Consider the following 14,780-nt stretch of genomic DNA (forward strand, 5'->3'; position numbering starts at 1 on the left):
GGGGAGACACCTGGGATTGGGTGAGGTTCCTACTGGGCCACTTTGACCTACAGGTAAGCCTAGATTAAGGCTTACCTGTAGGTCCAAGAAATATCTCCTAAACCTACACGGTTTAGGAGATACTTGCCAAAACACAGGCACCGCTGTCTATGGCGCATGCGCCGTAGACAGCGGCACGCAGGCGCACTGAGTGCGCCGCTGTCAATGGCGATATGCTGCGAGTGGCGGCTCCCGTACGCATGCGCAGGGGTGATGTCATTGCGGCTTCGTCGAATGACAGTGCCGGAGCAGCGAGACCCACCGAGAAGATGGAGGCTCCATACACAAGGGGACAGCGGTGACTTCGCTGTCTCCTGTGTCAGGTAAGTGACACGTAATGGGCTACTATGCGATGCATAGTAACACATTATGCTTTACCTTTGCAGGAAATCAAAGAGGAAGTAATTCTTTAATAAATAGGAAAGGCTATCATTCTGACCCCAGCATTTTTCATTCTTGTCACAAACATTTTTGGCCACTACTGTCTATTGATATGTAAGATTTGTTTTAAATCATTAATTTGTTATCAGTTATAACATTAACATAATTAATAATAGGACAATAAATATGTCTAAAAATAATATACCTGGTTCCAGCTGGGCACATCCACTTCTTCCAGGATGGAAGGCTAAGGTTGTTCCTCGTCAGCCACTTATGGGGTGGAGGGAAGGCTGCAGGGAAAAGTAGAAAGTGATTCCCTGGCTTCAGTCTGGTCCTCCAGAAAACACAGTTTGTTGAAGTACCACAGCCTGGGTACTTACACTTGTGCTGCTGATGCTGCTGATCGGAGTGATTTCTGGATCTTATTATGCTCCTTCTTATACATAGAGAAGTAGAAAAATGCGGCAAGGGAGTCTCATACATAGGGCACCTCATCCCAGTATATTATGAAAGACAGAGTGTAGAGCTGGGGGAAAGGGATTATTGTGGTGCCTAAAGTAAATAAATAGAGGAAATACCAAAAAGTACAAACAAATAGATACAATAGATATTTAAAAAAAGAAATAAACAACGATTCTTTATTTAGTGGGATAATCATAAAAATATGTATCGTCAGAAATAAATCACAACAATACAAAATACATTAATTAAAATTGTTGTCTACTCAATGTCATAAAGTCGGAATTTTAATCGTTGGTCAAAAGAGTCCCAACATGTTAAGTCATTACAATGGCTTCTTCACCATTTTTTTGAACCAAAGGAAGACAAACAAAACTATAAATGATAACAAAAAAACATAATTAATACAAAATATGATTGAGTAAATATCACCTGGTTCTTACTCAGGGTAGATTGAATAAACGTTATAATAATTTAAATACATACCCCCAGCTCACCTCCGAGCCTGCAACTGGTGAAAGAAACTTTCAAGGGGGGGGGGGGGGAGATGTCCAGCCCTAGTATTTCACCTATGGTGACTGCAGGGGGTAGAGGAGAGACCAATTTAGCATAATTCGTTTTTTTGATTTTTTGAAAAAATAAGTTAAATATACACATGATGGTATGAATGGAGAAATTAGTACCCCGTGCACACCAAATATATGGTTAATGTAGTAATACCACGAACAAGGGACACCGGAAAAATTGGAAGAACTTGAGATGGAATAAACGCAATGTCGGCCAACCTGAATGCACACAAAAGTACACAAAGGCATGATCTAATTAGATAGGGGACATTGGGTCAATAACAAAACAAAAATATTAAATTCAGCTGGAAAAAAAAAAAAATCATGTGTATATTTAACTTATTTTTTCAAAAAATCAAAAAAAAAATAATGCTAAATTGGTCTCTCCTCTACCCCCTGCAGTCACCATAGGTGAAATACTAGGGCTGGACATCTCCCCCCCCCCCCTTGAAAGGTTCTTTCACCAGTTGCAGGCTCGGAGGTGAGCTGGGGGTATGTATTTAAATTATTATAACGTTTATTCAATCTACCCTGAGTAAGAACCAGGCGATATTCACTCAATTATATTTTGTATTAATTATGTTTTTTTGTTATCATTTATAGTTTTGTTCGTCTTCCTTTTGTTCAAAAAAATGGTTCCCCTGAAGAAGCCATTGTAATGGCGAAACATGTTGGGACTCTTTTGACCAACGATTAAAATTCCGACTTTATCACATTGAGTAGACGAAAATTTTAATGTATTTTGTATTGTTGTGATTTATTTCTGACGATACATATTTTTATGATTATCCCACTAAATAAAGAATCATTGTTTATTTCTTTTTTAAATATCTATTGTATCTATTTGTTTGTACTTTTTGGTATTTCCTCTATTTATTTACTTTAGGCACCGAAATAATCCCTTTCCCCCAGCTCTACACTCTGTCTTCCTTCTTACACATGTTCCTCAAGATCCCAATTTTCTTTTCCAAGAACACGATGGTTGCATCGGGGACCCGAGTCTTCACAAATTCCAGAAGTTTCTCCAGCGTTGACCTCCTAGCTTGTTTATTATAATATAAGCTGTGCTTCACCTCCCACAAATTCCTCATCTCCCTGTATTTGTCTATGAAACTGCCCATGAATTCTGGATCTATAAAGTGATTCATATTTGCTGTAAGACAATACACAAGACCAAAACACAAATGTCAGCCTAAACTCTGATAATCTTATCCCAATATAGGCCTCAATCTTGAATCAGTATAGGCCGCTGATGTCCCAAGTTAAAATGTTACCTTTCGTTGGAACGTTCATCCTCCTTCCTCCGCACACGGAACATATGTACGGCACACTGCGCATGCGTGAAAATCTGCTTGCTTTGTCCGGCCCTGACGTTCTTTCTAGAATATTCCCTGCCCCTTCTCTTCGGTGTGCAGTAGGAGCGACATGGCGGAGACACAGCAGCTGTGTGATTGGAGGCAGAACGAGGAGAAAGAAAGCCCGGAGGCCAAAATGTCCCGATCCTGGAGACATCTTGAGGAGGAACGACTATTATGGCAAGAATGGACCCATACACCAACCCGAATGTGAGAAATTACAAAATGATGATGAAAGTAATGAAGAGTCTGCACACAAATTATGGGGTACGACGATCAAAGGAGCAAATAAGGAAACACTGGTCAGACCTGAAACTGAGGGAGGAGGATCAGTATAGAAGGATCAAGAAAGTTCTTCTAAAAAGTAAGTAGTTGTCGTGTGTTCTGATTATTATTATTACTTGCATGAAGCGCCATGTTATTTTTGTTACTGTTGTACAGTTTAAAATGGTTACTTTCATGTTCGTGGGCACAATAATTGGTCTTAAACATTGTTCGCTCATTAAATATGATGTTTTGGGCAGATAAAGGTCAAATACATTTGGTCATGCCTATTTGTCTAAAAAAAAAAAAAAAAGAGATATTGATGTCTAGATGTGTTTGTATCTAGAATGAAATGCAAGCTTGATTCAGTGTAATGTAAGGAGAGGACACTCAGCAGCTGTTTACACATCTGGACCCCCCTGTTTGGTTCACATCCAGAACATGCGAACAGGCAAAAAATTTGTTCGAAAACGCGAACACCATTAAAGTCTATAGGACATGAACATGAATAAACAAAAGCGCTAATTTTAAAGGCTTATATGCATGGTATTGTCATAAAAAAGTGTTTGGGAACCTGGGTCCTGCCCCAGGGGACATGTATCAATGCAAAATAAAAAAGTTTTAAAAACTGCAGTTTTTTCGGGAACAGTGATTTTAATAATGCTTAAAGTGAAACAATAAAAGTGTAACATTCTTTTAAATTTCGTACCTGGGGGGTATCTATAGTATGCTTGTAAAGGGTTGCATGTCTCCCGTGTTTAGAACAGTCTGACAGCAAAATTACATTTCTAAAAGAAAAAAAGTAATTTAAAACTACTCGCGGCTATAAGGAATTGTAGGTCCGACAATACACATAAAAGTTCATTGATAAAAACAGCGTGGAATTTCCTCACAGGGGAACCCCGAACCAAAATTTAAAAAAAAATGCATGGGGTTCCCCCTAAATTCCATACCTTCAGGTCTGGTATGGATTTTAAGGTAAACCCCGCGCTAAAATGAATACAAAAAAGGTGTGGGGCCTCTTCAAAAATCCATACCCGACCCTTATCCGAGCACACAACCTGGCAGGCCACAGGAAAAGAGGGGGACGAGAGAGCGCCCCCCCTCCTGAACCATACCAGGCCACATGCCCTCAACATTGGGAGGGTGGTTTTGGGTAGTAGCCCCCCAAAGCACCTTTTCCCATGTTGATGGGCAGAAGGGCCTCATCCCCACAACCCTTGCCCGGTGGTTGTGTGGTCTGCGGGCGGGGGGCTTATCGGAATCTGGAAGCCCCCTTTAACAAGGGGACCCCCAGATCCTGACCCCCCCCCCCTGTGTGAGAGATGGTTTTTGACAAGTCCTGTATTAATTTCTTCTTCTTTCCGCTTCTTCTTCCATCTTCTTTCTTCTGGTCTTCCTTCTGTGTTCTTCTGTGATCCTGTGTACGCACGACAGTTTCAGCGGAATTTCTGTCAGAACTCCGTCGGAAAAACATCAGAGTTTATTCTGACGGGACAACTGGTCATGTGTACACGGCATACGTTTTGCCTAAGCCCTTGTACACATGGTCGGACATTCTGACAACAAAATCCATCGGATTTTGTCCAAAACTGGTGTTGCATACACACGGTCGGACAAAGTTGTCGGAAAATCCGATCGTTCGTAACGTGATGATGTTAATTATGACGGGACTACGTTCAGGCTAGTAGCCGATAGCTTTGGTCTAGGAATTTGATCTGAGCATGCGTGGCACTTTGTCCGATCGGAATTCTCTACAAACGATCGGACAAAGTCCGATCGGATCATGTTGTTGTAAAATTTTTATATCCAGCTCTCAAACTTTGTTGGTCGGACATTCCGATGGAAAAAGTCAGATAAAACCCACACACGGTCGGATTATCCAACAACACAGTCCGATCGGACATTTTCCGTCGGACTGTCCGACCGTGTGTACAAGGGCTAAGGCCTCTCAAAGCCTACAGCCATCTCTGCTTAGGGCCCCGTTTACGCTATAGGTCAAGAAAGTGAGGGGGGTACGATACTCTTTCTTGGACACTGCCCACCATCAGGGCAAGTGAGAAGCATGAAGCATTCTTTATGACTCTTTAACCACTTCAATAAAGGACTTTTATACACCCTTCCTTCTCAGACAAATTTTTAGCTTTCAGGGCAGGGCTCTCACACTTTGAATGACAATTACAGTCATGTTACACTGTACCCATACACATTTTTTATAATTTTTTTTTTCTCACAAACAGAGCTTTCTTTTGGTGATATTTAATCACTGCTTTTTTTTTTTTTTTTTTACAATATAAGCGGAAGAAGTTTTTGGAAAATGTGGGAAAAAAAATGAAAACGCATTTTTTATTTTTTTTACACGAAGTTGTCCATTTATAAGATATTTCCAACACACAGCATGTACATAGCAATAAAGGACACCCCAAAATACATTCTGCTACTCCTCCTGAGTTTGCCGATACCACATGTGTGAGACTTTTACAGCCTGGCCACATACAGTCCCAACATCCAAGTAGCACTGTGAGGTGTTCTAGGAGCATAAATTACACACATACTGTACATTCCTGCCAACCTATCACATTGTTGTAGGAAAGAATGGGGACAAGGGTAGAGGCTTCTCCCACCCAAATCACTTTGAAGCCTCTGGACAACCAGACCCTGTTCAAGGAACACAGAAAACCAAAGACCGTTTTTGTCAACTCAGAACACTATTCTGGAGCCCCTCACCAGGGAAATATTCAGGACCGAAATTGAAAACGGGGAAATGGCAGTCTATTACAACTATAGGCTAATAATTTACAAGAGTTTGATAGTGTCTGAAGCATTCTCAGATGCAAAGGCCAGGTTGAGAGGGACATTGAGGACAATGGAAATTGGTGTCTTTCCTAACTCCTCTTTTGGTGCACACCCGCCATTATTTTTGGCGTCATCTTCCGGATTCTGATGGTGGAATATGGTCAGGAAAATGGCGCTCATGTAGTCTGCTGACTCAATCTAAGTGAATGCTTTCTGAGGGGGATACTTGTTGATAGATCAGGGGAGTGACAATGTCTTCAATAAACCTTATGAAGGTGCTGGGTGTTTTCGGTCGATTTTTGGTAGAGGATGAAAGAAATTAAAACGGCCTAATGAAAAAAGTAAATTGCGACTTTTTTGGACCAGAAGAGGAATTTTCATGTTGATAAATAAGGCTGCAACATTTTATCATTTAAATCCACCCCCCATGAATTTATTGTACTCAATGATGCAGAAAGGCTTTTGAATGGGACCGCGTCTTCTGCAAAGTTCCACTGAGGTGTCGTCATGGATGGCGAACATGATGTACACATCTTTCCTATCCCTCCACTTCACAGCCAACACTTCCTTGTTCCTCAAGCTTGCCGATTCCCCGCTTTGTAGCCTTGTGGTGACTAGACTCTGTGGAAAGCCCTTTCTGTTTTTCCTTGCTGTACCGCAGGCCAGAGTATTTTTCAGGTATAGGTGGAGGAGAAGGGGCAAACTGGTGTAATAGTTGTCTATGTAAATATGATACCCCTTTTAGAGGAGTGGAAATGCCAACTCCCAAAAATGTTTCCTCTTATTCCCATGTACCATGGACACTCAGGGGGCTGGATCTGGGAGTCTTTGCCTTCGTACACACGGAATGAGTGTACATATCCGGTGGAGCTTTCACAGAGCTTGTTGAACTTCAACCTGTACCTCGCCCTCTTACTGGGGATATATTGCTTGATTCCCAGCCGGCCTGTGAAATGGACCAGGGATTCGTCCACAGAGATGTTTTTGTCAGGGATATAAAGTTTGGCAAACTTCTTGCAGAAAAAATCAATTAGGGGTGAATTTTATATAGTTTATCAAAGTTTGGATGATTTTGGGGGGGGGGGGGGGGGGCACTGTGAGTTATCACTGAAATGCAGGAACCACATTATAATTTCATATTGAGACCTGGTCATGGCCAATGAAAAAATTGACGTCTGGTGGATAGGGTTGGTCGACCAATATTTATGCACTTCATTTTTTTTTTTTTTGTAAGCCCCATGTTGAGCGTTAGACCTAAAAACAATTTAAGCTCCTCCACTGTTAGGGGTCTCCATTCAAAAGGACGGGCATAGCTTGAGCTGGGGTTGTTTGTAATGAATTGTTTGGCAAAAAGATTGGTTTGGTCCATGATGCTTTGAATGAATTGGTTAGGGCTAAATAAATGTAAAAAATCTATTTGGGAAAAACCTGCAGTGTTGACCTGCACACCTGGCTGTGCTGTGAAAGGGGAGATCGTGGATGACCCTGTGCTAGAAGGCAGCCACAATGGGTTTGCCAAGGCATCTGGAAGCTGGGTTTGTGCCCCAATACTTTGGCGTGCACTTGTACTGGGCCTTTCCTCCTGGGGTCTAGCAGTGCTTGTACTGGGCCTCTCCTCCTGGGGTCTAGCGCTGTTGGTGCTGCTGGTAGCTGCCTGGTGTTCAGACCGTTTACTTTTTGGATGGACTGCTTCCTCCGCTGATTTGGATCCTGATTCTGATCCTGATCCTCATATTCCGAACCAGAATCGGAATTGGAACTGGGTGGTGAGAGCTCCCCGTTGCTCAGAATTTGATATGTCTCTTCTGAAGTGTATACCTTTCTGGACATAGTGGCTGTATGGCAGGTATTCTGGTGGTGGGTACTCTGATGAGGTGACGGGTACTCTGGTGGCAAGTACTCTGGTGGCAGGTACTCTGGTGGCGGGTACTCTGGTGGCAGGTACTCTGGTGGCGGGTACTCTGGTGGCAGGTACTCTGGTGGCAGGTACTCTGGTGGCGGGTACTCTGGTGGCAGGTACTCTGGTGAGGTGGCGGGTACTCTGGTGGCAGGTACTCTGGTGAGGTGGCGGGTACTCTGGTGGCGGGTACTTTTGTTTACATTTAGTGACTGGCTGTGATTGGACACAGCCGATCATGTGGTAAAGAGCCAATTTCAGATCGGAGCTGGGCTGTATCCAAGGGAAAAGCTTCAGCCCTGATCGCTGCACGCTCCTGGGGCACGCCCATCGCCCTGCACGCCTATTCCCAATGCCACTCTGCATAGTGACTGGCTGCGATTGGATACAGCCAGTCATGCTGCCCCCCACGCTTCACCACCCACTCATTACCCCCATTGAGGAATGGCTGTGTCCCGAGGGACACGCCGGATCCCTGATCACTGCACTGCACAGTGGCTGTAAGCCGAGGATGTCATATGACGCCCGCCCAGGGTGGGAGATCCCATCTGTGGATGTCATATGACTAATGCTTTTGGTTTGCAGTATTCGGGATTCAGAAATAAAGGTGGTGTTTCTGTTTGACCCAAGTTGACTATTATGAACCCAGTTCAGTGTTTTGCAAAGGTTACACTACATCTCTCTGTCCATCATTCACAGTCAATTGATTGTACTTGGCTTCAAAAAAATTTCTTGTGCTTGGGTCTGTAAGCGCCTATGTCCTTCACTTACATGTAATGCCGCGTACACATGACTGGACTTTCCGTCAGACTAGGTCCGACGGTCTGCCCGATGGACATTCGGCGGAGTTGCGATGGAATTTCCAAACGAATGGACTTGGCCACACACAATCACACCAAAGTCGGGTGGATTCTGACGTGATGACGTACAACCAGACTAGAATAAGGAAGCCAATAGCTTCCCTAGCATCGGTTTTCGTTCGTCCGACTAGCATACAGAAGAATGGATTTTTCGGGGGGTGGAGCTAGCCGGAGTCCAAGATGGACGTGCAGTGAAGGAGCTCCTGACTCAGCGGGGAAGAAGCGGCTAAAAGCACCCATCCCAATCGCTCTATAGGGCAACCACAGTGGCGATGCAGACCCCTGACAGTCAGTGATCACTCCGCTGACATGCAGGGGAAGAAACGAAGGCCGGGAGGGCCAGCGAGGCTCACGGAGTACTTCTATGAAGGGAAGCAAGATGGCGCCGGCCATACATCCACGCCGTCCACCGCAGCCTCCAGCCGCGGAACTCAGCATGGGAAGCAAAAAAGGAGCAGCCCTCTGGGCGATCCAATGTCCCCACCTTCCACACCGTCCTCAGGGAGCCCGGAGAAGGAGCGATTCAAGCCAGATGACGCGGATGGCAACCATGATGTGAGCTCCCTCTTAGACTCAGGGGATGACACTAGGGAGTTGCCAGACTCCATAGACACATTTCCCACTAACGGCCAGCCAGTCATGGACACTATGCTGAAGGAGATGCTAGTATCATTAAGGGGCTCACTGCACTCAGATATGGTGGCATGCATGCACAAATTTGGGAAAGATCTTCAGTCTGTAACTGCCAAGGTGACCCATATTGAACATAGAATGGGGGAATATGCTACAACTATTAATGAGCTGGTTGATGCTAATGAAGCGAAAGATGATGAGATAGAAGATATCAGAGCTAAAATGGCGGACATTAAAGATAGGTCTAGGAGGAATAACGTGAAGATCAGAGGGGTCCCTGAGTCGGTCCAACAGCAGGAGCTAAGGGAATATGCAGTGCAGCTTTTCACGGCCGTTCTGCCAGACCTGCAGGAGCTTGACTTCACAGTGGATAGAATCCATAGACTCCCGAAACCCAGCTATCTGTCTGAGAACATTCCCAGAGATGTCATCCTCCGCCTACATTTTTTCCACACGAAGGAAAGACTCATGTCCGCCACTAGGCAGAAGGACAAGATTCCTCCCGAATACTCTCATCTGCAATTTTATGCCGATCTATCTCACTACACGCTGCAAAAACGCAGAAACATGGCAACTTTAACGAAAGCACTCAGGAATCACAAGATAAACTACAGGTGGGGTTTCCCCACAAAATTGATAGTTTCTAAAGAGGGCAAGGAATATGTAATGGACTCCATCCCCATGGGCATGTCCCTGTTGAGCTCATGGGGGATCATTGCAGAAACCCAGAAAGTCCCTGCGATGAGCAGGATACAGAATGGCGCACTGTCAACCATAAAAACGCCCGCAAGCATACTTGATTGGGAATAGGGATCTTCCAATCCACACCCGCTCAGGAGGCAATGTACCACTCCGTTAAGTTGGATATAACTTTCCCCCCAAGTTACTACTTGAGTGGCATCATGTCACACTTTTTCACACTTTTGTTGTGTATGACCTTTTTTCAAGTTTTTTGTTTACACGGTTGGTGGCACTTGTCCACTCAGTTTAATATTGACTGACACAATATTTTTCTTTTTGGATGGTCAGTCGTCTCTTCCCTCCCAGATGCGATGCAAGCTTCTTTACTAGACAAACCGGAACCCTTCGTGCATCGACCTGAGAAACCCCTGCGAAGCCCACGTTGGTGGACCGCTACAATCGTAAGTGAGCAACACTCCCACTTGGTAAGCACTCTCTCCATCTACACCTTCCATGGCGGTTAATTTTCTATCAATAAACGCCAAAGGCCTTAATCACCCCGCCAAACGCAAGTCTGTTTGGAAAGAGGCCCTCCAAAGGAACTGTGACATCTTGTGCGTGCAAGAGACTCATTTTCAGAGCACTGCACCTCCAAAATGCACTCATCCCAAGTTTCCCCATACCTTCTTCGCCAGTGCGGACCAAAAGAAGAGAGGGGTGATGGTGGCGGTCAGAGACACTGTTGCATTTAAACTACACAAAATTGAAGAGGATCCTCAGGGCAGATTTTAAATTATGGTCTGTGAAATTAACTCTTCCCTCTTCAAGCTGGCGAATATCTACGCCCCTAATTCAGGTCAATCCAAGTTCCTGAACAAAATGATGAAGAAAATTCATCAAGTACTTCAAGGCTCCTTGCTGATGTGCGGGGACTTTAATATGGCTCCAGACCACAAGCTAGACTCTACTTCACACCCCAAAAGGCCTCAGCCTTCTCTCCTCCCGTTTTTGTGCAAGCATTCCCTCTTTGATGCATGGAAATGCTTGAATGCCAACGCAAGGGACTTCTCATTCTTTTCCCATAGTCACAAAACATATAGTAGGATCGATTTGTTTTTGATTGACAAGCAATTATTGTTTCAATGTAAATCAGCGCAGATCCATGACATAAATTGGTCGGACCATGCCCCGGTGGAATTGAAAGTGGGGAACCCTATGATCAGGAAAAATGCTTTTATTTGGCGAGCAAATCCCTGACTCCTCCACCATGGTCCGACCAAAGAATATGTTCAGGGAAGACTATCTGAATTCTTTAATACTAATCTAGGCTCAGTATCAGATCCTTTTATTCTCTGGAATGCCCACAAGGCGTTCGCCAGGGGAGTACTGATCCAGCAAGGGGCCAGGGCTAAGAGGGAGAGGCAGCAGCGGACCTCGACTATTATAGAAACAATAAAATCTCTAGAGACCCAAAACATACGGCACACGACCCAAGCCTTGACAGATCAACTCACACTGCTCAGAACAGAATTGAGAATATGCCTTCTGGAGGACTTTGAGAAAGCCTCCAGAAAAATGAAATTGACTTACTACACTAGTGGCAACAGAGATTTACTAAAGGGAGGCAGTCCTCCGATGCTACTAGGCGCCTAATCAATGTGATTCATGCAGTCAATAAGAGTGGAACGCCTTCTCTGCTCCTAGCTTTGGACGCAGAGAAGGCGTTCGATAGAATACATTGGCAATTTTTGTCTCAGGTGCTGCAGGGGTTTGGTTTTAGCGGTACAATTTACTCTGCCAAAATGGCCCTATACTCCAAACCGTCAGCTTGGGTACTTGTGGCAGGAGCTCTATCTAGGCCGTTTCAGATTACTAATGGGACAAGGCAGGGGTGCCCTTTATCACCCCTGATCTTTAATCTATTGATGGAACCTCTCGCTATCTATTTGAGATCGCATCCACATATTCATGGCGTACGCATTGGGGGGAGGGAACACACCATCAGTTTGTTTGCAGACAATATTATTCTGATGCTCACTGATGTTGAAGTCTCTTTAGAATCGGTTCACCAAGCCCTACAAGACTTTAATGACATATCATACTACAAAATCAATGCAAGCAAATCTTACATACTTAACTTGGGAGTCCCGAACCACTCCAAGAGCAAATTGGAACAAATTGTTCCCGTATATATGGAGCCAGGAAGGGATTAAGTATTTAGGTATAACTCTCACTTCCAAAACGGAGGATCAGGTAGCAAACTACATTCCAATGCTAAATAAACTAGAGGGGAAACTGAAAGCCATATCCATGACAGAACTATCGTGGTTGGGAAAACTAGCGGCTTTTAAAATGCAGATTTTGCCTCAAATATTGTATGTCTTTCGAACGCTACCTATACCATTACCCAACTCATATTTCCACGCAATACAATCTGTATTGAACAGGTTTGTATGGCAGGGGAAAAAGGCTAGGTGCGCCTTTGGTAGGATGATCAAGCATAAGAGAGCGGGAGGGGTAGGCCACGTCCATATCCAAGACTACTATTTTGCAGCAATCTTGGCCCAACTTAGACATTGGATTATCCCTAATCCCGACCAGAGGAAACTATGGTCAGATATTGAAGAGACACAACTATCATCGGGCACGTTGAGAGATTTTTTACTTACAGCACACTCACATTCTTTTCTGGATGTCAAAATGTCACCTATGATCTTGGCCACCCTGAGGGCTTGGCTATACTTTAAAAAACATTGTAGAGGGTCGGGCATTCTTTCACCCCTAAAATTACCCATATCGGCAATCAGATACCTGATACCGGACATAAACATGAAAACATGGGAAAACCGAGGTATCCAACACTTAGATGACATAATAGTAGACGCAAGTATTAAGCCATTTTCCTTGCTTTGCCAGGACTACAAACTGCCGAAGCAGGTGTACTACAGATACTTACAGCTCTCACAGCTCCTCAAGAAAGACACTAACTTAATGTTTTTACTTCCCCCTAAATTGCACCGCTTCTTTACAGATAAGCAAAACAAATCAAGGGGGATCTCCATAATATACATGGGACTTCAGGGGAAAGACCTGTGCGAGAAATCGCAAAATATGGAGGCATGGGAAAATGAACTGGGAAAGGTTTTCCTGATAGAGCAATGGGAGAGGGCTTTTAAACTGACACACAGGTCCACTAAAAGCACCAATCTGCGAGAAATGCAACAGAAAATTACACTTAGATGGTACTTAACCCCGAGCCGTCTCTCGGAAATTTACCACACAACATCGTCTGAGTGCTGGAGAAGTTGCGGGGGATATGGATCTCTGAGCCATGTTCTCTGGCACTGTCCTAAAATAGGCCTACTGTGGAAACAAGTGGAGCGTGCTATCTACAACATTACAGGAACGCAAGGGAAATTGGATCCAGAGACGTCGATACTCTCGCTAGACCTGGACAAATTCATACTGCACATAGAACAGTAGTTTCCCATGTGCTGTTGGCTACCAGATTAATAATCCTTAGGCACTGGCGAGATACCGCAGCCCCATCCTTTTTAGAAGTTATGACTACTGTCCACACGCATAGCAAGTACGAAATTCTGCACTCTTCCATACAGGGGAAGTATGAGGAAACAAACGAGTTATGGGCCCCATGGCATCAGTGGTACTCGGTATACAGCAACAGGGGACAGCCCGCCTTAACCGGGAGCAAATGAGGGAATAAGTAACGCTTACTTGTGCTAAGACTGACTTCCATGTTTCAAGTTTTGAGTTTTGAGTTGTTATTAAATTTGGTATTTTATTATACAGTCGAATTGTTTACGGATAAATTGCAGTCGGTTGTATAAGGTCAAAATTTGCTATATTGTATTCATTACATTCTGCTCTTCTATGCAATGTTATTGTATATTAATGACTTTTTTCTTCAATAAAAGCATTTGAAACAAATTGCAGTCGGTTAGTGAGACATCAGCAATTTTCAAAGTACACTTTGCTAAAGTAAGCTCTTCTGTTTCACTTTATACCTAGTAGAATTAATCAAAGCGGGGGAGTACCCACTCGGGGGGATGCGATCTCCTAGGGAGTTTGCCTGAGTCCACCCGGGGGGGGTAGGCCCTCCATATCATCCAAGCCCTCTACGTGTATCTGTTCAGTACACGGGAGACGACACTATTTTGATAATAAATCGTTATTTTATGGTTGCAGATATATATCTCCATGTGTAACAATATGTTAAAGCTTGTACTGACTGTAATCTGTATATTTTTTTTCTATAAAATTCCAATAAAAATTATTTGAAATAGAATGGATTTTTCGACCGGAGTCGAATCCGTCGGAAAAATTTAAAACATGTTCTAAATCTAAAGTCCGCTGATTTTTTGACAGCAAAGGTCCGATGAAGCCCACACACGATCAAATTGTCTGGTGGATTTGTTCTGTCAGACCTTTGCTGTCGAAAAAGTCTGGCTGTGTGTATATGGCATAAAACAGATTATGAGAAAATGAGAATGGCTTATTGCCCATGGTTCAAGGAAGTATAACAATAACTGGGTGTGCCACATTTAAATTTTTACCACAGTTTGGGATTACAGATTTTAACTGTTTTCTTCTCACGCTTACATTCACAAAGAATCCCTCCTTTCCAGCAAGCAAGGGTTCTCATCATGAGCAGATTTAATACATTGTATTATGTATAGCCACTGTAACAGCAGTTTATCCTCCTCCTAGCATTTCACACACATACATATATATATATATATATATATATATATACATATATAATATCCCATGAGTATATATTGTAATTTATTTCACTCTTCCCCCAATAGACTATTTACCTTTTGAATCT

Source organism: Lithobates pipiens, unplaced genomic scaffold (assembly GCF_037356315.1).
Source record: "Lithobates pipiens isolate NorthernLeopardFrog02 unplaced genomic scaffold, aLitPip1_a1.2 Scaffold_25, whole genome shotgun sequence".
NCBI classification, from domain to species: Eukaryota; Metazoa; Chordata; class Amphibia; order Anura; family Ranidae; genus Lithobates; species Lithobates pipiens.